Raw genomic sequence first — 22,791 nt, 5'->3', positions numbered from 1 at the left:
AAGAGTGGTTCGGTGTGAGGCGGCGGAGGGGTGAAATGGACTGCGGTAGCCGTCGTGGGGTTGTGGACCACTGCGTCTGCGGCGGAGACGGAGCCTCTCCGTCGTTTCTAGGTCCCCGGTTAACATACAATAGTACCTAGACTTACACCATGTTGGAGGACCTCTTGCCTAGAACTAGTACTAGGGTTCGTCTCAATATCCTATAAAATCCAGTCCTCCAAACTTGGTTCCGCACAGTCCGCTACATCACTGCATGTTCGGCTGTTTAAAAGGATCCGTGATCACACAGACACTCAGAAAGGCTCGAAATGTTGTGTAATGTTGTTAATGTCTGTGATGGTACCTCTTTCGGCATAGGCGTGCTGCCTCTCGACCGATACCATCTGCTTGGCAGTACACAAACACCATCTCGGCCTGTTCTGGAGATGAATAACGGACCATTCTGCTGCTTACAATACGGTGCATCAATCACGCAGCCTGCAACATACAAGGAACATAAGGGACGTGGTCAGAGGAACTTTCATTCGTCAACGCCATCTACTGAGGCAACGCTGCATTTCCGGACACATGTTCATAGGACCTATTTTTCTTCATTTTAAATCCTGAATCCGTCCCCGTAATTTGTCGGTATTATTAATGTTCACCCTGTGTATTCATCGCAATACTGCCGTTTTTGCTCCGAATGTGTCTAGACTGTAATTGTAATTCCGTGATGTCTTCTTCGTAGTTTTTTTGTCTGCAGTATGACGATATGGACTGAGGTAGTGTCATATTATCACAGAGATAGAGTCATGACTCCTTAATTCATCTAGACTCAAGCAAATTATGACAAATTAAAATGAGGGAGAACCTAGGCAGTGGACACGTATTGCATTATTGAACCGGGAATGTTTAACTTCGAGTGTCAGATTCGTTTCCAGAGCCAAGGCAGACCGTCATCGAAAGAATATGTAGTACAGACAGGGCACAAAAGCTCTTTCTTTTGTTCGAATTATCTCAGAGGGAAATTCAGTCAAGGTTGAGACGGTGTTTATAATGAACTTGCTTCTTCACCTTCAACTGTTAAGAAATGGGAGACCGAATTCAAGCATGATGTAAGCAAGCCTACTTCTTTTGGAGGTGATATGGGTGATATGGTCACAGACTGCAACTACAAAAGAAACACTGAGGAAGAGCACAACCAGGAGAAAGTTACCTTCGATTAAACGAATATGAACCAGCTAAACCAATGTGCATACCAGAGAAATAGTATGGCATATAGAAAACTCTGTGCGCTAATCAAGATGAGTTCCGTATTTGTTGAATGTCGACTCAATTGTTTTGAATGTAAATGGTTTTATCTAACTGCTTGAGATGTGGATCTACAACTTCACACCACAAACAAGAATGCAATCGAAGCCAGTGGTCTAGAACGTGCAGTCAGTTTCATCAGCTGGAAAGATTATAGTCTGTGTATTGTGAGACGGAAAGGGGATTAATAACAAAGATCATTTAGCAAAGGGTAAAACAAAAACTGACGACTACTGCAAAAGTCGTGGAGACCATACAGATGACAAACTGAGGGTGAAGAGCCCTGAACTTTAGAGACAAAAAAACCCTCTGCCATCAGAACAATAATTTTTTTGGTAAGTGGAAGACTTTGGAATTTGAATTATGAACTGTTGGAACATATAGTCTTTTTACACAGTTTGACAGCCTCTGTTTTACCACATCCCCAGGTATAAGGGGATTTGGATAACGTTTCGGCTTCCACGAAGATGATATTTAATACATATTTAGCAGGACCTTCTAGAATCGCCTTTCCACAGAGTGGAATCTACTCAATGAAAAAAGATTGGCCAAAGCGCCTCGATGAAAACACGAGTACGTCAGACAAGCGGTGTAATTTCGAGCCCCCAAAAAAGCATTCACTCTAAGGCAGAATATTTATTTTCTTGTTGTCGTAAGCTGGCTCATTTTGTGAGTGGTACAAGGAAACTCGTCTTCTACAAAACACCCAAAATGAAATGAGGTTGGGGGGGGGGATTGGATTCTCTGTGGAGCACATGGCATATAAGTCATCTATAATGAAGTACTATAATTAATTAGCATTTCAAAAAGATTGTACAAAGATTGCTCAGGTCTTGGTAAGATATCAAAGAGGTGTAAAGACGGACAAATTGCTTTAAATGTTCAGAAAGTAAAATTGTGCACTTCATAAAAAGTAAAAGCATAGTGTCCTATGATCACAATACTAATGTGTCTCAACTCCGATGAGTCAACTCACACAAACACCTGAGTGAATTTCTATGTATATCGTGAGTAAAGGTCAAATAGATTCACTCGTAGCTAAGTAAATTAGAAGATTTCCATTTTTGGTTGGATATTGGGAAAGTGCAGCCAGATTACAAAGCATATTTCCTGCAAAATTTTCGTGCAACTCAATTTGAGGAACCTGTATTAAAGGGGACAAAGAGGGAATATTGTACGTATGCAAAAAAGACTGGCTCAATTGATTTCAGGTTTAAAACCTCGTGGGAGAACGTCATAGAAATGCGGACAAATCTCAATTAGGAGACGTCCATAGATAGCAGTCTAATATCTTACGAAGCCTTACTTACAATGTTTCATGAAGCAGTATAAAGAGAGGAATTTAGGACTATAACTTCTCACGCATCGCCGCCGTATGTATTACGAGGACACCTTTATAATAATTGCAGCACGGACAGAAGCATTTATACTGTGATTCTTCGGCACGAATGGGACGGAAAGCAACGCTAATACGTGGGAAAATGGGAAGTGCCGTCTACCATGCACCCTACTCGCCTAATGGCTTACAGAGTATGGATGCAGATGTAGACGCAGTTATTGTTGTGACCTTCAATCGGAGGAATGGTTTTATGCGGCTTTCCACGCTAGTTTCTTCCGGGTAAGTCTCTTCCCGTCTGCATTACTACTGTAACCCGCATCAGTTTGAACCTGCTAACTGAATTCAAGGTTTGCTCTTCCTTTTCATTTTTATCTGCCACAATTCCTCCATTAGGAATCTGATGATGCCTTGACGCCTCAAACCATCCGTTCTTTGTGCTATTGATTTATTTTCTCTCCAATTCTACGGAGTCCCTGTTCATTAGTTATCAAATCAACCTACCTGACCTTCAGAATTCTTCAGTAAAACGACAATGCAAAGACGTCTATTCTTGTCTGGGTACAAGTAATGTCCCGACACCAAAGTTGTGGTTGAACTGGAAACAGTTTTTCTGTTTCGAAGGCCATAATTCTTGTGCGACCCTCAACAAAAATAACTTTTCACGAAGTGCTGCAAGTCCTACGCAGTTGGCGAAATCCGTCAGCAGGGACCCGTGCCAGCGGGGATGAGCCGTGCCCGGTGGCGGCGGTGGGTTGCGGGTTGCGTAGCTGCAGGCGCAGCCTTGCCATCCGAATCCGCCAAGGCCGCCCTGTCTGGAGTCTGGAGGTGAGGCAGCCTAAATTACCGCCGTCTGGCCGTTGTTGTCTGGCGGCCCACACCCCACTACTTACCCAATAACTGCTGGAACGCAGCTGGGCCACGGGGATGTTGGAGTCGCACAAGATCTGCCGCAAACCAGTTGGCTACGCGCAGATCCACATAAGGGACGGCGCAGTCTGCTGCAGACAGAAACACTTGCTTACGAAACATTCGCAACAAAATTACGTATTCAAATCAAGTTCACGTCCTGCATCTTGCAGTTTCACTATCCTTGAAACATACATTTTCCCTACTTACTTAGCGGTTTTACTGTAGTGCAGTCTGAATGATAAATGCTTCCAAAGATGTATCGCAGAGGCTACTGCGATTCTGCAACAGTATTTTGTGTAATATGACGCAGATATTATCTGGCTGTGTACGGTATTAAAAATTAAACAACCAAAAATCTTTAACTTCTGTGAAACATTGTGACTGAATGTTAGATAAAGTTGTCAGAGAAAGCTATGCACTTTTCTCACTAATACTTCAAACTATTTTGGTTGTATTTTTCACTAATTGGTTGCAAATGAAAATTTAAATGTTCTGTAATTAACTTGGTGCATCAAAAGTTCCATTTTTGAGAACAGAACAGCAAAGATTATCACTTCAGTTCAGTAAATTGTCACTGAAACCTCGTTCTGCCAGTTCAAATCCAGTATGAACTCCTTTTCTTTACGTGAATGTGATTTCATTTGTTTAGCTACGCTGTGCCTCGTCAGAGCTGAAGTGCGCTAATCGTAGTACATTAGCTGTTGCGTTCAATTTTAATTCAGAAATCTGCGTCATAAGTAGCATGGAGTCCGTATCTGTGCCACGGTTTGCAAGTTAGTTGTACTTATGAAATGAAATTACGTAATTAAATGATTTATTCAAAAAAATAAAGAGCGTGGTGCAGATTCTATTTAACCCGTCATCCTTCTCACATCCTCACAAATAGCATAGACATAAATACTGTATTTAAACATGAGAACTGGGGTTCAGATAAACGCAAGAGAAACGCTGGACACATACTTGGAACCTAATACCGTATGTTCTGAGACTCACTCCTTAACAATCCCTAACATTTTAAGTCACAATAACTTTTCAAAACGTATCCAAATCGGACGCAACTCTGTCAATTACAAAATTGTTAAGACGGCTGCCACCAACATCGTGTTATGACCATTGCGTTCAGTATGTCTAGACTCCACAAAACTGTGATCGTAGCAGTCCGCATTCCTTACCGTTCTCTTCATCCTCATATTAAAGCAACAAGAAATAAGATTTTTCCACTTTCAAAGAGCGCAACGCGCTATTGCAACAGTATGTGGTATGTTATCTTTGGTTGCCTCTCTGTTGCGCAGCGTATCATTGCGTAAAGCTAAATATTCCCATATTTTCGACAGAATCCATAGTTTCTTCACATAGAATAAAAATGACATTAAAAATATTGGGAAAACAGGTCACAGAAAAGGGGATAGCACAAGCACCATATTTGGTCGGGCACAGGACAGAAGACGCCAGAGCCACTGATTCACAGCTGTGTGCTGAGGACTATGGAAAAACCAGGTATTGACCATGGATATGATAATCCTGTAGTAATTACATTGATAAAAGTTCTTCCACTCCACTCTTAAACTCTGTGGTACTGATGCAGCAACCGTGGTAAAGTTACAGAGAGAATTCAGTTTTGGTTGCAATAAAGATGGTTTTATTAGTTCCTCATTTGCTACGCGTTTCACCTGTATTTAAAGGCATCTTCAGACAATTTGGGAAAATTACAAAACTCAGCACAAATGTAATGTCCATATACATAAATCTAAAACAACAAACCACGTAGAAATTATTTAATTCTACAAACATAAAAGTTACAGGTACTAAATTGCTTTAACGGAGGAGAGGGGGGAGGGGGGGGGGTGGTAGCTAAAGGATGTACAAGCTCCAATAGTATCAGATAGAAAAATTTAACATGGGTAAATAATCATTCATGAAATGAGGAATCAAACGTATAAAATCACACCCAGGCAAAAATGTGTCAAGTGGACGTATAACTCTGAAATAAGAAACAATGCCACTGGCGAAAATGGGAAATGTTAGACCACGAAGCACTATTCAAATTTAATAATTACCACCTTTTTTGGACATATTCATCACATAACTGCCGTGAAGTGGAACAGATAACATCAACATCAGTATGAGATGTGACTGCCATGAGCTCAGATACACACTTGTATTCGTAGTGAAAGAAAACGAACACTCCGGATGTCATCTCGATCAGTTTGCTGCCAGCCGAAAAATACGTAGCATCATTTCATGAAGACAGCTGGTTGGACAGTGGTATAAAAGTGCACATACGTCTTCCCACCACAACCGAAAAAAGCTCTATAGGTGACAGAGGCTCGAGCAGGCTACATTCCTCAAGGCCTTTCTAAAGTGAACTACAGCGTGGGCTCTTGAAATATACTGCTGTACTGCGCCATTTGCTTCCTTGGACATTATGAATATGAAAAATTTATTTACCATTCTTACCAAATACTGGTGGGTACTGAGTCTCGCTTCAACAAGTACCGTATCAGTCTTGCTGTTTTTCCAATAGCTCTGCACACTGTGATTATAAGAGATGGAGACACATGGGTCTCTAAAATTCCTGGTACTCAAGCCTTTCATCAAGTCGTATACGGAGTGCCACAAACAGAAGTAAGACTCATCTTTGAAATTCACAGAATTACACTCTATGTCCCAGTGCATTCTCGATCTACAATGTACAAATATCTGTCTTGTGCTGTATGATGTCAGCGGTAATATGTTCCCAAGGTTCGCTGTGATACTCATCCTGTAACTTGTGCCCAAATTGCTGCAGTTGTCATTAATCTATTCATCAGAGCCAGTCGAAAAATCCTACGATCTTCTGGAAGTGTACATGCCTATTTTTCTTAAAAGACTGTTGTTTTGTCTCGAGCTCGTCATCACCCACCATTACGTAAATAAGGAAAAACGACATAAACTGTGCATTCATTTCCGCTGGGGCGAGTGTGTTGCGATCTCCATCTTAAACATTTCAGTTACGTTAGGCACACGGAATAGTCGTCATTTAATCACACGCTTCATCATCTCCAGGACTGTCTGTATTTAAAAGAAGCTTACGTATGGATGCTCCACCGACATGGAAATATGGGGGTAACAGCGTGGTAGCTTTTATTCGATGTGGTCTTTGTGTAACTCTTCACATTTCTGTCAGTGTGTATTTGGCTTCCACGATACCTCGCTGGGTGAGAAATGTTCTGAATCTTGTCTTTTTACTACCGTGCATTACCAAACTTTTGCCTTTCGCGGGGAATGCACTTATCATACGAACTATCGAGCCGTGATTAACAACCAGTCCCCGCGGCTTCTTTACTTTACGAACTCTAAAGAATGTCTCATGCGTACCTTGCCGGACTAGCGCTTCAGAGCGAAAGACTATCATGTAGAATGGCTGATGGCTTGTTTCCAGAATGAATGTATCACCCCGGGGTTAAGTCTACGGCTTTATTAATCCTTCTGATACAATAAGAGTGGTCCCATATCACTCATCCACCGCTCAATTGTTAAGAGTGCCACAGTTTTACTAGAAAGTTAAATAAAACGGGGTAAAACAGTTTTTACAGTGGTACAAAATGTCGTCAGAAGATGACAAGGAATTCCATAAATTATAAGCCACATTTAACACAGGGTACTTTTCAGTTGCTTATGTGCCGGTCTGGATTGGCTTACAATGTGACAGCTAACATTCCAGATAGGTAAATTGGCTTGCCTTACCTTGTATGAATTCCAAATCCTACAGGGCTCGTAAGTCCATAGGGCGACCGACAGATCACAGGTAGCCGATACAGAAGAATTTAATGACTGAACATAGTTGCAAACGGTTGAAAGACGTTGCATCCTCCTCGTCTGCGTTGTAGTCATAGTCTTTAGATCTGTGCTTACAGTCGCAGTGCTATGAGTGCACACTTTGAGCTTATATCGTGTAAATTACGATGAGCCATAGTTGTGAGAGTCTGTTATTGTTGTATTTCATAAATCAATTGCGTGTTATATGTTCTTCTTAAATTTTTGGACGACTAATTTTGAAATGCCACATTTCTCTGAATTGCAGTTTCTTGGATATTACACTAAAGCATTCATTTACGCATATTATTTTAAACATTTAATATACACTGGTGAGCCAAAACATTATGACTATCTGCTTAATAGCGTGTTTGTCCTTCTATGAAACGAAATACATCACAGATTCTGCGAACAAGGGATCCGACAGTTGGCTGGTAAGTTTGTTGATGTATGTCGCAATAGATGTCTACGCACAGGTCATGAATTCGTGTAAATAACGGGCCGCTGATTATTGTACGCTGTGATGGCGCCTGATAATGGCCCAGATGGGTTCCATAGGATTTAAACAGGCGAATCTGGTCATCGAGACACCAATGTTAGTTCATTGCAATGCTCTTCAAACCACTGTAGCACGGTTCTGGCTCCGAGATACGAACAACACTACTGCTGAGAGATAACATCGCCGTCAGGTTCAAATGGCTCTAAGCACTATGGGACGTAACATCTGAGGTCATCAGTCCCCTAGACTTAGAACTACTTAAAACTAACTAACCTAAGGGTATCACACATACCCATGCCCGAGGCAGGATTGGAACCTGCGACCGTAGCAGCAGCGCGGTTCCAGACTGAAGCGTCTGGAACTGCTCGGCCACAGCGGCCGGCTCGCCGTCAGGGAAGACATCAAGCTTGAAAGGATGCAGGTGGTTCGTAGGTGTCAGCTTGTCTTCGATTACTACCACAGGTTCCAGTCAGTCGCAGAAGAATGTCTCCCATAGGGTAATATTGCTCCCACCAGCCTGAGTCCTAGACGCGCTGCCCGTTTCCAGCCGCCGTTCGTCTCGATGACGGCATTTGCGGAGACGACCATCGACCTAGAGTAGCAAAAACCTGATTCACCCGAAGAGTCGACACTTTCCTTTAATCGACTGTCGAATCATGATGGTCTCGTGCCCACTGCAGTCGTAAGTGATAATGTCGTTGGATCACATAGGGGCGGCTTGCTGCACAGCTCCATGTCCAACAATGTACGATGAACAGTATTCTCCGAAACACTTGTGGATGCACCAGCATTGTGCCCTTTCGGCAGAGATGCCACAGATCACCATGTATACCACTTTTCAGAGCAGACAAGACTCCGAACCCCACGTTCTATGAAGAGCCGTGGACGTCCAACCACTTAGCGCCTAACGGTAGTTTCGCTGTGCTTCTATCTCTTTCCGTAGATGCTCACGACAGTAGCACGTGAACATCCGATCATGATTGCCGTTTTCGAGATAGTCGTTCACAGATTCTGCGTAATAACAATCTTCTCTTTGTCAAAATCGCTTATCTCAATGGATTTCCCCATCTGCAGCCTATATCTTCACTAGGGTGATATCCCACCCGTGTCTGCTCCTCTTACTTACTTTTGTTACCACGTCACGTACCCGCACAGCCACCAGGAGACATCCAACGTAGCGGTGGACAGTGGTCATAACGTTTCAACTTATCAGAGTACTTGATTGGTATTGTTATTAAAATCTTAGGCATCTGTTGCATGTTAAAAGTGTGGGGGACAGCAAGTAATATTTCGCAGATTTGAGTGGGGGAAGGGACAGGAAGGAACTGTTACACCCTTCTCCCCCCACTCCAAGAACCGCCCTTGGAATCACGCTGCCTATCAAATTGCTATTCAGTTCTCTGTTGATACGTCCTTCCCTATGATAGAATGTCTCAGCTTTTTCCAACCCATCACACTCGTCTGATACAGATGAAGTGGCTCAGTATTTTACTTTTGTGTTGGGCTGATGACTGGTCGCTTCCCGAGCAGCACTCGTTTCCTGCTTCCCCAGTGCCACCGTTCTTACGCCACCCACGCCCAGATTAGGCTGCCGTCAGTTTCCGTTTTCAGTCCAAGTCCCTACCTCCCCTCTCGATACCTTTTCCTCTTTCGTGGCTATTCGCCTGCTACCCACCACAAAACTTTCCAGTGAACTGTTCTCCTTCTCTGCAATACTTGCTTGCTTAGATCTTTCCGACTATGAGATTTCGTGGTGGCGCGAAAATTCACGCGGAAAGATAACTGTACGGACTTCGGAAGGTGCAACTCTAACTGCATGTTGTAAAGAAACAACGACCGTGTCGTGATCCTTAAGTCGAGCGAATCTCCTACTGGTCTCTTGAACCTTGTACATTAGCTCTAAATTTTAGTGACGGATGAAAGCAGCCAACAGGTTGGAAAAATTTTATTTCACTGACATGGTTTCGATATCGAGTAAGGATCTCTTCATCAGAATAAGTTATAGCCACCCACAAATATTTTTAATCAACATAGGAGAACAAAAAACATTTCAAAAACCTTAACTAACACAAGATGTATTAAAAATAGAACGGATATTGCTCACATAGGTTCACATTGCATGAAGAGATAATAAAGCCATGTGAAATGAAGTGCTCAAGGCAAATAAGTAAGAGTTATCTTGTAAAGCCAACATTAAAACAACAAGCGTAGCAAGCCGCTAGGACTGATAGTCTGAAAGGTTCGCTAACTGATTACGCCACTACGTGGAAATAGCGCAATACATGTCACCTATAGGACATGATAGGTGTAGAGCGGCACAAATTACGAAGACTGTTACATTACACTACTGGCCATTAAAATTGCTACACCACGAAGATGACGTGCTACAGATGCGAAATTTAACCGACAGGAAGAAGATGCTGTGATATGTAAATGAATAGCTTTTCAGAGCATTCACACAAGGTCGGCGCCGGTGGCGGCGCCTACAACGTGCTGGCATGAGGAAAGTTTCCAACCAATTTCTCATACATAAACAGCAGCTGACCGGCGTTGCCTGGTGAAACGTTGTTGTTGTGATGCCTCGTGTAAGGAGGAGAAATTGCGTACCATCACGTTTCCGACTTTGATAAAGGTCAGCTTGTAGCCTATCGCGATTGCGGTTCATCGTATCGCGACATTGCTGCTCGCGTTGGTCGAGTTCCAATGACTGTTAGCAGAATATGGAATCGGTGGGTTTAGGAGGGTAATACGGAACGCCGTGCTGGATCCCAACGGCCTCGTATCACTAGCAGGCGAGATGACAGGCACCTTATCCACATGGCTGCAACGAATCGTGCAGCCACGTCTCGATCTCCGAGTCAACAGATGGGGACGTTTGCAAGGCAACAACCATCTGCGTTAACAGTTCGACGACGTTTGCAGCAGCAAGGAGTATAAACTCGGAAACCATGGCTGCGGTTACCCTTGACGATGCATCACAGACAGGAGCGCCTGCGATGGTGTACTCAAAAACGAACCTGGGTGCACGAATGGCAAAACGTCATTTTTTAGGATGAATCCCGGTTCTGCTTACAGCATCATGATGGTTGCATCCGTGTTTGGCGACATCGCGGTGAACGTACAATGGAAGCGTGTATTCGTCATCGCCATACTGGCGTATCACCCGGCGTGATGTGTATGGGGTGCCATTGGTTACATGTCTCGGTCACCTCTTGTTCGCATTGACGGCACTTTGAACAGTGGACGTTACATTTCAGATGTGGTACGACCCGTGGCTCTACCCTTCATTCGATCCCTGCGAAACCCTACATTTCAGCAGGATAATGCTCAACCGCTTGTTGCAGGTCCTGAATGAGCCTTTCTGGATACAGAAAATGTTCGACTGCTGCCCTGGCCAGCACATTCTCCAGATCTCTCACCAATTGAAAACGTCTGGTCAATGGTGGCCGAGCAACTGGCTCGTCACATCACGTCAGTCACTACTCTTGATGAACTATGATATCGTGTTGAAGCTGCATGGACAGCTGTACCTGTACACGCCATCCAAGCTCTGTTTGACTCAATGCCCAGGCTTATCAAGGCCGTTATTACGGCCAGAGGTGGTTGTTCTGGGTACTGATTTCTGCGGATCTATGCACTCAAATTGCGTGAAAAAGTAATCACATGTCAGTTCTTGTATAGTACATTTGTCCAGTGAATACCCATTTATCGTCTGCATGTCTTCTTGGTGTAGCAATTTTAATGGCCAGTAGTGTATGAATGGTTCAAATGGCTCTGAGCACAATGGGACTTAACTTCTGTGGTCATCAGTCCCCTATAACTTAAAACTACTTAAACCTAACTAACCTAAGTACATTACACACATCCATGCCCGAGGCAGGACCGTAGCGGTCATGCGGTTCCAGACTGTAGCGCCTAGAACCGCTCGGCCACTCCGGCCGGCACGTGGTGTTACAATCGGCTCATGAGCGATGTGTATAAATGAAAATACTTGTAACAAGACACCAAGCTTAGTAACAGAAGTGTAAATGTTGGTAATAATAAAATGAAACAGCCTCTGTATATGCCATCTGTCCTGTACAGATAACATTAAAGTGCTCAGAAGGAACAGTATTAAAATTATTTTAAAAAAAGTCGCGGTCAGCGGTTTAAAGCCGTTAAAGAAAATTTTATCTCGTAATTGTAGCTGTTCATTACGAATAAGACTAACACCAAAGGACAAATTCTTAAAAAATTCCAGATTTTCATTAATGAATGATAGTAGACTCCCTTCTCTTTGTGGCCTGTAATAAACAACTGATCCGCAAAGGATGAATTACGCACGTTAGTACCCTTTCTTCCTAGTAAATGCTCTTTTTATCTGATAATGGTGGCCCTGCCGCTCTGCCGTGCGTAATGAACTGGAAAAGTGTCACAGTTTTTTTATAGACCTCTAAATTACTAAGAGGAGTAATGAAGATTTCGAACTGTGCATTGCATTTTTCTGCAAATTGTTATTAATTGCAAGAGCAACTTTGTACCTATATCTTTTTTTCCAGCAGACAACGAATTCTTTGAATGTTTTTGGTGCTTGTGTTGTCTAGTTCGTTGTATACCCTCTTCAGTGTCCCGATTTCCCTTGTTTCGGTACTAAGCCTGTCTGAGTAGCGACTCCAGGCGGTTTCTCTCAGAAATCGTGTAGCAGCGCACTGTTGATGAAATTTAGTTTCTCTCTCTCCCCATTTTTTCTTCTCCCTACTTTCCTGGGCCTCCTCCTTCTCCTCTTCATATCTTCACACCAATTCCAGAAAATAAAAATCAATTTCAAAGAGCAGATGCATTTTACTTGTTAGCGATTGGCTCTCACAAGGATGAAACAGATTTTCTGTAATGCGCTCTCCTTTGTGATAGCTGACGAAGCAGCCTCAAGCTGTAAATCCACCGTAGTTGTGTTTTTAAATTTAGGTGGATTTGTGCATTTTGTTTGTATCAGCTAATAATTCATTCTTTCCTCACGTTATTACTACAAAGCGCTACTCTTGTCTGCTACTCGCAGGGCGTTTATGTATAATACTTTGACTTCTCTCTGAAGTAGTACCTAACAAGTTCTGCAATTTTCCAGACCTGAACAGACCGTCCATCGTTGGCAGTACTCACTTTAATAAAGTGTTTTTGTTCCCCATTCACCACCGCAAACGGGAAAGAGCTGTAATTATGCAAAGTTGGCGGCAGCCATCGCATAAATTGGATATAAAGCACTATCTGTAGAGCGTTGAACATGAAATTGAATACATAATTTGAGCGCCGACTCATGTAAGTCCATTTAATGAAAATTATTGCTATGGACACTGTTCAATAAAACACTGGAGCCTACGTATATATGAATTGAATAATCACAGAATATTAGTTAATGATGGCTAAAGCAACAACACGAAACTCGTTTATGAAGTGTCGTACATTGAAATCATATTTGAAATTATGACCACAACAGCAAATACAAACATATGGAAAGAAAGCTACTGGGGAGAAATGTCCTCAGATATAGCTTTCTTCCTACTGATTATGTGAATGAATGCCTTTCATATTTTTGAAATGAAAACTATTAAGGATACACAGAAGGGAATATAAAAGTACAGAAAATACAACTTTAAAGTTAGAATCGTCTGAGATTAGGATTACGACGTCATTGAGTCATCCTAGTATTGCGTGTCAGCTACTTCCGAAAGTCACCACTTTTAATCTTCGTCATTCAGATGATGATGAGAACAGATTTATGTGGACACTTGGCATTGAAATCTTTAGTGTTCATTCGTCGAATTACACTCTCAAATGAAATACGTACAATACGCAGTCGAGTTTCAGTGCCTCAGTTAGGGGAAAAGTGCGAATGCAATAGCTGAGCTTTGACCTTTGACATTGACGTTGACCTCCTCCCGCCCCCACCCCTCCCCAACCTGATCATGTGGTATCACCTGTCCAGGGAAGTGGGTGGGTGCACTGAAATCGGGATTAAGCACCGAAGTCCATATGCTCCTTTATTGGATGCCTTGATGCCGTTGTTATTTCTTGGGAATGCCGGGATACTGAAAGCCGATAGTGCACTTAACAAGACAGATAAAATGAGGATCTCGTTAGGTCTTAGAGGCATGACGAACCGAAGAGGTTGCGTGATGGCCATTATCCCTGTTATAAACACTCACCTGTTCTGAGGGAGGGGGGACGACTATTCTCACTGGAGAACCGGACAAAGGAAGGCGCTTCCCACATACGACTGATTAGGTATTCAGGCTGGTGGGCTTAAACCTTTAACAAATTAATATATAAATATATAAAAACAAACTATCATACCTAAAAACGAATTTGATGAGTTAGTGATGCCTATGATATTGAAACTGTACGGATGAGAGTACTGTAGTTTCCTGGTAACATTTTCAAAATGACGGATATGGATACAGGTGGAACTGAAGAGGAAATGAAATGAGAAAGGACGTAGGTTGGGAATTGGAAAAAATATGGAGATGGGATGTAGATGGTGGGTCACCATCTACAGTTTCACAGAAGAAGGATGGGTTGGAAGTTTTATTTGGGAAAGGAAAGGGTAGGTAACTTGACTAGACGGATAGGTTCATGGTTTGGAGGGGACGGCTGTTGCAATTATCCTTAGAATAGAATGAAACGTGTAGAGATGTAAGGAAGGTGAAAAGTGGAGACAGAGCTGCAGCAGTAAGCAAGGGTTCTCAAAGATTTGCGACCAGATTCAAGACTTTCTTGCAGAGTCGCTCTTAACGGAACAAAATCGACAGACATAAATTATCTAGTAGAAATTGTCTGAAGCTCTTTAAGATTGTTCGTATATGAAGGGCTTATTTCAAGTATCTATATTTGAATATTTCTGGTATCTCAACTGCAGGTTTGTCAGCGCTCATTTAACTTTAGGACTCTGTATCTCAGAATGAACAAAAATGGACTTGTACCACTATTGAAATAAGCCCTTCATATGGCGTGGTTGTCTGTGAGAAAGTAGCAACGCCAAAAGGCAGTATGGATTAGCAGAATGACCTGCAGAGGGTTGATGGATGGTGCAGGCTCTGACAATGGACCCCAAACGTAAATAAATGCAAGATGTTCAGCAAACACAGGAAAATATCCACTACTGTACAATTACAAACCGCTGTAAACAGTACCTACCGTAAAATATCTACGAATAGCTATCCACAGCGACCTTAAGTGGAATGACCACATAAAACAAATAGCAGGAAGACTAGACGCCAGACTGAGATTAATAGGAAGAATCTTAAGGTTTACGATTCATCCACGATGGAAGTAGCTCACAAGGCGCTGGTTTGAGTGATTATTGATTATTGTACATCCGCCTGGGATCCTTACCACGTAGTAGTGATAAAACAGGTATAGAAGATCCAAGAGAGAGCGTTTCGTCACAGGTTCGTGTGGTCGGCTCGAGAGCGTTACAGAGACGCTCAACAAACACCGGTGGCAGACGCTACAAGAGGCGTTAAGCAATACGGAGAGGTTTATAGGTGAAATTTCGAGTGAGTACTTTCCGGAAAGTGTCTGACAATATATTACTTCCTCCCACAAAGATCTCTCAAAACGACCACGATGACAAAATTCGAGGACTTGGAGCTAATACCACTTACCAGCAACCATTCATCCTGCGCTCCATTCACGAGTGGAAAACGGAAGGTGGAATCTGTCATACACCCTTAGCTGGCTTGCGGAGTATGACGTAGATTTAGAAAAGATAGGCTACACAATTATCGTGAATACGTTGTTAATTTTTGATGTCTCACGTTTGGGAGGTAAGTGAATGTCGCAAAAAGCAAGTAACCGAAAGAGGGGAATTCTGAAGTGCTGGTTCGTCTGATGTGTGTCGTGACACGGGAGAATCAGACCATCGGTTAACTGTTACACAAGGACTCACGATCCTCCCTCGCGGTTATACTTCCGCCAGTACATCTCTCCCACCTTCCAAGCACTGCACAACGTCTGCTCACACCTTTTGGGTGTAGCAGTGCAGGCAGAACGGACACAGTGGAGAAATGTCTTAGCCATAGAGTAGGGGATTGTTTCCAGCATGAATCTTTCACTTTACAGCGGAGTGTACGCTGATCTGGATCTTCCTGGCAGATTGATTCCACAATTCTAGATTTCCAGGACGTTTTTGTCACCATTCTTCTCAGGCGATTTCTAATCAAACTGCGTGGATATGGAGTATCATCTCATTGTCAGTTGTGCGACTGGATTCGTGATTTCTGCCAGTAAGGTCATAGTTCATAGAAGTTGATGGGAAGCCATTTAGTGAAACAGAAGTGATTTGTAGTTTTCCCCCAAGAAGTGTTATAGGCCCTCGGCTGTTCCTGATCTACACAACCGATTTAAAGTACAGTCTGAACGGCCCTCTTAGATTATTTGCAGTGATGCTGTAATTTATACTCTAGCAAAAGTCGCCAGAAGATCAACACCAAATGCAAAATGGTTTAAGAAGATATCTGTACGGTGCAAAATGTATGACGTCATCCAGATGAATGATAAAAGGAATAGATCACGGAAATGCAAAGGCTGTCGATTCAATTAAGTACTTAGGGATTACAATGGCGAATAACTTAAGACGGAACGACCTCATAGATAATAGTGTGGGGAAGGTGAACCGAAGATTGCGGGTTGTTGGCAGAACACCTAGAAAATGCAACAGTCCTACTGTAGAGTCTGCCTACGCTACACTATTCCATCCTCTTCTGGAACAACGCTGCGCGGTACCAGGTAGGATTGACAGAGGACATCGAAAGACTTCAAAGAACTGCACCTCGTTTTGTATTATCGCGAAATAGAGAAGGCAGTTCACGGATATGACGTGATATTGGTGAGTAAACACTAAACAAAGGCATTTTTCGTTGGAGCGAGACTGTTTTACGAAATTTCAGTTATAAAGTTTATTCTGCAAATGTGAAACCATTTTGTTGACGCCATCTTACATCGGGAGGAATGATCACATCGTAATAAAATAAGAGAAATCAAAGTTCGCACGGAACGATTTAAGTATTCGTTTTCTCGCTCTCTGTTCGAGTCCGGAGCAGCAGAAAAACATTCTGAAGGTGGTTCCATGATCCTTCCGCCAGGCACATAAGTGTGAATTGGAGGGTAGTCACTTATAAGTAGATGTAGATTAAAACTGTGTGCCGGACCGGGAGTCGAACTGGGAACCTAGCCTTTCGCTGCCAGTGCTGTTAATGACTGGTATATTCAGGTACACGTCACGACTTGCACTTACAGCTTGTCTTCCGCCAGTACCACTCCCGCAATGGCGTAGCCGTAGGTTATGGAATTCTTGTCAGAACGGAAGTTTCAGCCTGCAGTGGAATGTGTTTGTGTTCATTGTGGAAAGAGTAGTACTGATAACGACATCACAACAGCTTAGGTCAGCCAGAAAAATCTGCTGTTGCTGGATACTGTCTTGACATGGGACATAGCATGAACTACGGAGAGAGAAAGATCCTGACTTCCACCTCCACCTACTGGATCGCTATCCTTAACGAAGCAGTCGAAATACGTATAACTAACGACCTGATTAACACAGACACAGGATTTCAACTTACCAACCGACCTGATTCACTGTTGACACCAGTTTCCAAATTCTTTGAGAAGTTGATGCATTCTAGAATTGTATGTCACGTGATCATCAGCAGATCACAGCTTGGATTTCAGAAAAGTTGCACTACTGAGGATGCCGTTTACATATTCACTCACCAAATGTTAGAGGCACTAAATAATAAAATAACGCCAGATGATATTTTCTGCGACCTACCTAAGGCATTCGACTGTGTGAGTCACAATATTCTAGATAAACCAAAATTCTATGAAATTTATGGTGTGGCTAAACAGTGGATAATGTCATATTCAACCAAAAGAATGGAGATAGTAGTAATTAGTAATTCAACCAATGTAGTTCGTGGACTTTGTTCTGACTGGGGAGAAATCACGTGTGGTATTCCCCAAGGCTCATTCTTAAGGTCTATTATCTTCTGTCTAATACACAACGAGCAGAGTTAATTATGTTTACAGATGACGCTAGTATTGTAATCAATCCAAGAATATATACAGAAACAGAAGAAATGGTAAATAATATTCTTAAAAGTATCACAGACACGTTTTCATCTAGAGATCTCACCTTCAACTTTAATAAGACACGGCATTTTCAGTTCTGCACATCTAGCTGTATTACACCGACGAAAATTGTGACACATGGTGAGGAAACAGTTGATATGGCGGAAACTTCGAAATTCTTAGTTATCGATATTAATGAGAATTTAAACTGGAAAAGCACATTTTGGAATTACCAAAAAAAGTTCAGCCACATTTCCATTTAGAATCACTAAAAACCTTTGGGAGAGCAAGTTGACATATTCTGCTTATTTTCATTCAGTTATATCATATGGAATAATGTTATTGGGTAACTCTTCGTGAAGAAAGAACGTTTTCATTGCTCAAAAACATGTAGTAAGAATAAAAAGTTGAGCTAACCCATAGTCATCTTGTAGACATCTGTTTAAGCCGTTGAACAAACTGACTACTTCAAAGTATACACATTTCCTCATGTAATTTGTTGTAAATAATCCATTACAGTTCCAAAGTATGACTAACTATGATGTACATAATTGCAACACCAGAAAGAAAACTTACAGAATTAGATTTTCACTCTGCAGCGGAGTGGAATAATGTTATTGGGTAAACATCGTGAGGAAAGAAAGTTTTCATTGCTCAAAAAAATGTAGTAGGAACAAAAAGTTGTGCTAACCCATAGTCATCTTGTAGACATCTGTTTAAGCCGTTGGACAAACTGACTACTTTACAGTATGCATATTTACTCATGTAATTTGTTGTAAATAATCCATTACAGTTCCAAAGTATGACTAACAATGATGTACATAATTGCAACACCAGAAAGAAAACTTACAGAATTAGATTTTCACTCTGCAGCGGAGTGTGCGCTGATATGAAACTTCCTGGCAGATTAAAACTGTGTGCTGGAGCGAGACTCGAACTCGGGACCTTTGCCTTTCGAATGCAAATGCTCTACCATCTGAGCTACCCACGCACGACTCACGCCCCCTTCTCGCAGCTTTACTTCTACCAGTACCTCGTCTCCTTGGCAAATGTCCCGAGTTCGAGTCTTGGTCCAGCATACAGTTTTAATCTGCCAGGAAGTTTCAAGAAAACTTACATTCATTATTCCACGTTAAGGTTGTCTGTAGGACAGTAAGGTGGCCTAAGGCCGTCGCATAGAACGGAGATTATGTTGAGAAATAGGATTTTTTTAGCCAAAAGAGTGGGAATAATATGGTTTATTGGAATCCTGAATAGAACCAACTTCGTTTCAGAAAAAAAAATTATTGCTTTGCTTATTGAACGTCCCTAGCACTTTCATCCCTCGCATGTACCCCCCTCCCCCCCTCCCCCCGAGTTCCTTAATTTATTTATTCTCTCCCTTGTTTGGGGTTTAGCAGCAACTGACGGATTCACGAGTTCCCCAATCGCAGGTTATTGTCCTGTTTCCCTTTCCAGGACGCGACAGTTTTCGCGCGTCGCGCATGCGGGGACTTTGGCCCATTTCTCCGGCAGGAGGCTCTGAATATCGACATCCTCTATGATTCGTCTACGATGCCATTATACTCCCATCGCTTAGCGCCTGCATTTTTTCCAGTGAGACAGTGCATATATTGGCGAGCCACAACAGCAATACGTTAGTAAGCACCTGAAAATGACGAGCAGGTCTAAAAAAAAAAAAAAAAAGTTCAAATGTGTGTGAAATGTTATGGGACTTAACTGCTAAGGTCATCAGTTCCTAAGCTTACACACTACTTAACCTAAATCATCCTAAGGACAAACACACACACTCATGCCCGAGGGAGGACTCGAGCAGGTCTCGTTGAAATACTGCGCGGATTTCACTGCATTATCTGACATGACTCACGGGCAGCAATAAACCAGTCGTTGAGCAGTTTGGTGTGGCAGTAGAAGACAGTAACGTGAATGCCAGAACGCTGAAGTTTTAAGAACCCGTGTCATATGTACGTATGTATGTACGTAAGTACCAACATATCATTCACTGACCATCGCACCGACTCCCGTAAGGACGTAGAGAGACAAACGGCTCTGAGCGCTATGGGACTTAGCATCTGAGGTCATCAGTCCCCTAGAGAGACAACTGAAAGAGTTGAAAACAAATAAGTCACCAAGTCTGGATGGAATCCCAATTCGGTTTTACAAAGAGCCCTCCACGGCGTAGGCCCCTTCACTTATCGGATTCTGCGTGGTATCTGTACTTCCGAAAAGAACAGACAGCATACGAAATCCGCAGCTGTGAAACATATTATGCAAATTGAAGCACGAGGGGGGAGGATGAATAGAAAATGGAAGGGATTATTGATATCAGCTGCACCATGACTTTGTGCAGCGTCAGCGGCAACGAATGAGAATATTTGCCGGACCGGGATGTTATGCTTACTAGACAGTTCGGTTGACCACTGCTCCTGGACCTTTTCAGGAAGCCTCAGCCGACGCACATTCCCCCCTCCCTTCCCCCCCCCCTCCCCCCCCCCCCCCCCCCCCCCCCCCCGCTGGCACCACCTATGGGCAGTCTCTGGCCATGTCCTCCATGTTCAGTACTTCGAGATTACCGCAGGAGGTAGGACGCAAATGTGCATTCTCACTGAATGTGGTGGATGCACCGCCTATCGATGCGAATCAATTATATGAATGCGTGGTGTCTGCCGAGACAGTCCGCGCAGTTGCCGTAAATCTGTGACCTGGTGGCGCAGTGGTTAACGCATCTGCCGAGTAAAAAGCGTCCAAGCTCAATTATTTTGTACACATTCTTCCCGTAATGGCCACCATGGAACACAGTTACCAGGAGGCGTACAGACTTTTTGTGAGCGCGTGTCAAATATTCAGATTCCGCTACACTACGAGTCCACCATTGGCGGTGGGTCTGGGATTGACTCACATCCACATCCGCGCGCGGTCTCTATACCTACGGACAGCGGGTAGCACCAGCTTGGCGGGGACGCTGCTTTCAACACGTCGCGCCCCGAGATCTTCGACCGCCGGTCGCCATGGGCCACGTAGCTCCGTCTCTCGCCCATGTCCGACATTTCCTAGTCGAACTGAGGTACATGATCGAATACCTTTCGGCGATGAGAGGGCCTAGCACGAGAGACTGTTACCACCTCTATCAAGAACGACAACCCTGCAACAAGGTCGAACAACCGTATCCGACGATCCGCTGGACGAGAGTGTGGCGGTCCGTCCACATCCAGACCTCCCTTGTGGTACGTAGAGCTTGACTAGCGTTGCGAAGGAAAGCTGTTGAGATCTCGTAAAACGTATGCTGCCGCTCCTGTTGCGGTGACAGCAGGAGTCTACCATGCCGGACGAATTCCTGCGCCCAGATGCTGTTTACTATCCTATCGCCAGAAAGAACGCGATCAGCTGGCTGAAGAGTATTGTGCTGTATTGCGTTTTGCAAGTCGCTCCCGAAAGCGCTCTCGACTCGTGGTTTCACCTGACGAGGATTTACGAGGCGTTCTGCCGCCATGCAGTGTACTGGACACCACTAGTGAATTATTTATGTGCGTTTTTCGAGGGTCCTCCTGCCAATTGGGACGTTCCGAGTACCGAGTACCAGAAGTAGTGGGATCGGCTGCAAAAAAAAAGTAAAGTATGTGAGAGAAACAGTTTCATCAAATAAAGCTCCCTTGCTCTTGTAAGACCCCTCTTCCTCCTTGGCTCCGGGAGGGAGGGAATGATGGGCGACACTGTGGACAAGGCTTCGGAAGACGACCCCTGGCTTCTTTGCCTTTGACCCACCACTAGGGCTTCATAATAATAAAAGTAAGCAAGAGATCCCGAGTTCGAATCCCGGTCCGACCGCTGATGCCTTCCAAAGCCTTGATGCAGCTAATATCAATAATACCTCACCTTTTTTTTCTTTCTCTACATCTACATTTACGTCCGTACTCCGCAAGCCACCTGACGGTGTGTGGCGGAGGGTACCTTGAGTACCTCTAACGGTTCTCCCTTCTACTCCAGTCTCGTTCGTGGAAAGAAGGATTGTTGGTAAGCCTCTGTGTGGGCTCTAATCTCTCTGATTTTATCCTCATGGTCTCTTCGCGAAATATACGTAGGAGGCAGCAATATACTGCTTGACTTCTCGGTGAAGGTATGTTCTCGAAACTTCAACAAAAGCCCGCACCGAGCTACTGAGCGTCTCTCCTGCAGAGTCTTCCACAGGAGTTTATCTATCATCTCCGTAACGCTTTCGCGATTACTAAATGATCCTGTAACGAAGCGCGCTGCTCTCCGTTGGATCATCTCTATCTCTTCTGTCAACCCTATCTGGTACGGATCCCACACTGCTGAGCAGTACTCAAGCGGATGGCGAACAAGTGTACTGTAACTTACTTCCTTTGTTTTCGGATTGCACTTCCTTAGGATTCTTCCTATGAATCTCAGTCTGACATCTGCTTTACCGACGATCAACTTTGCTTGATCATTCCATTTTAAATCACTCCTAATGCTTACTCCCAGATAATCTATGGAATTAACTGCTTCCAGTTGCTGACCTGCTATATAGTTGCTAAATGATAAGGGATCTATCTTTCTATGTATTCGCAGCACATTACACTTGTCTACATTGAGATTCAATAGTGATTCCCTGCACCATGTGTCAATTCGCTGCAGATCCTCCTGCATTTCAGTACAATTTTCCATTGTTACAACATCTCGATACACCACAGCATCATCTGCAGAAAGCCTCAGTGAACTTCCGATGTCATCCACTAGGTGATTTATGTATATTGTGAATAGCAACGGTCCTATGACACTCCCCTGCGGCACACCTGAAATCACTCTTACTTCGGAAGACTTCTCTCCATTGAGAATGACATGCTGCGTTCTGTTATCT

Source organism: Schistocerca gregaria, chromosome 3 (genome assembly GCF_023897955.1).
Source record: "Schistocerca gregaria isolate iqSchGreg1 chromosome 3, iqSchGreg1.2, whole genome shotgun sequence".
NCBI lineage: Eukaryota > Metazoa > Arthropoda > Insecta > Orthoptera > Acrididae > Schistocerca > Schistocerca gregaria.
Note: the sequence above shows the minus strand (reverse complement) of the source record.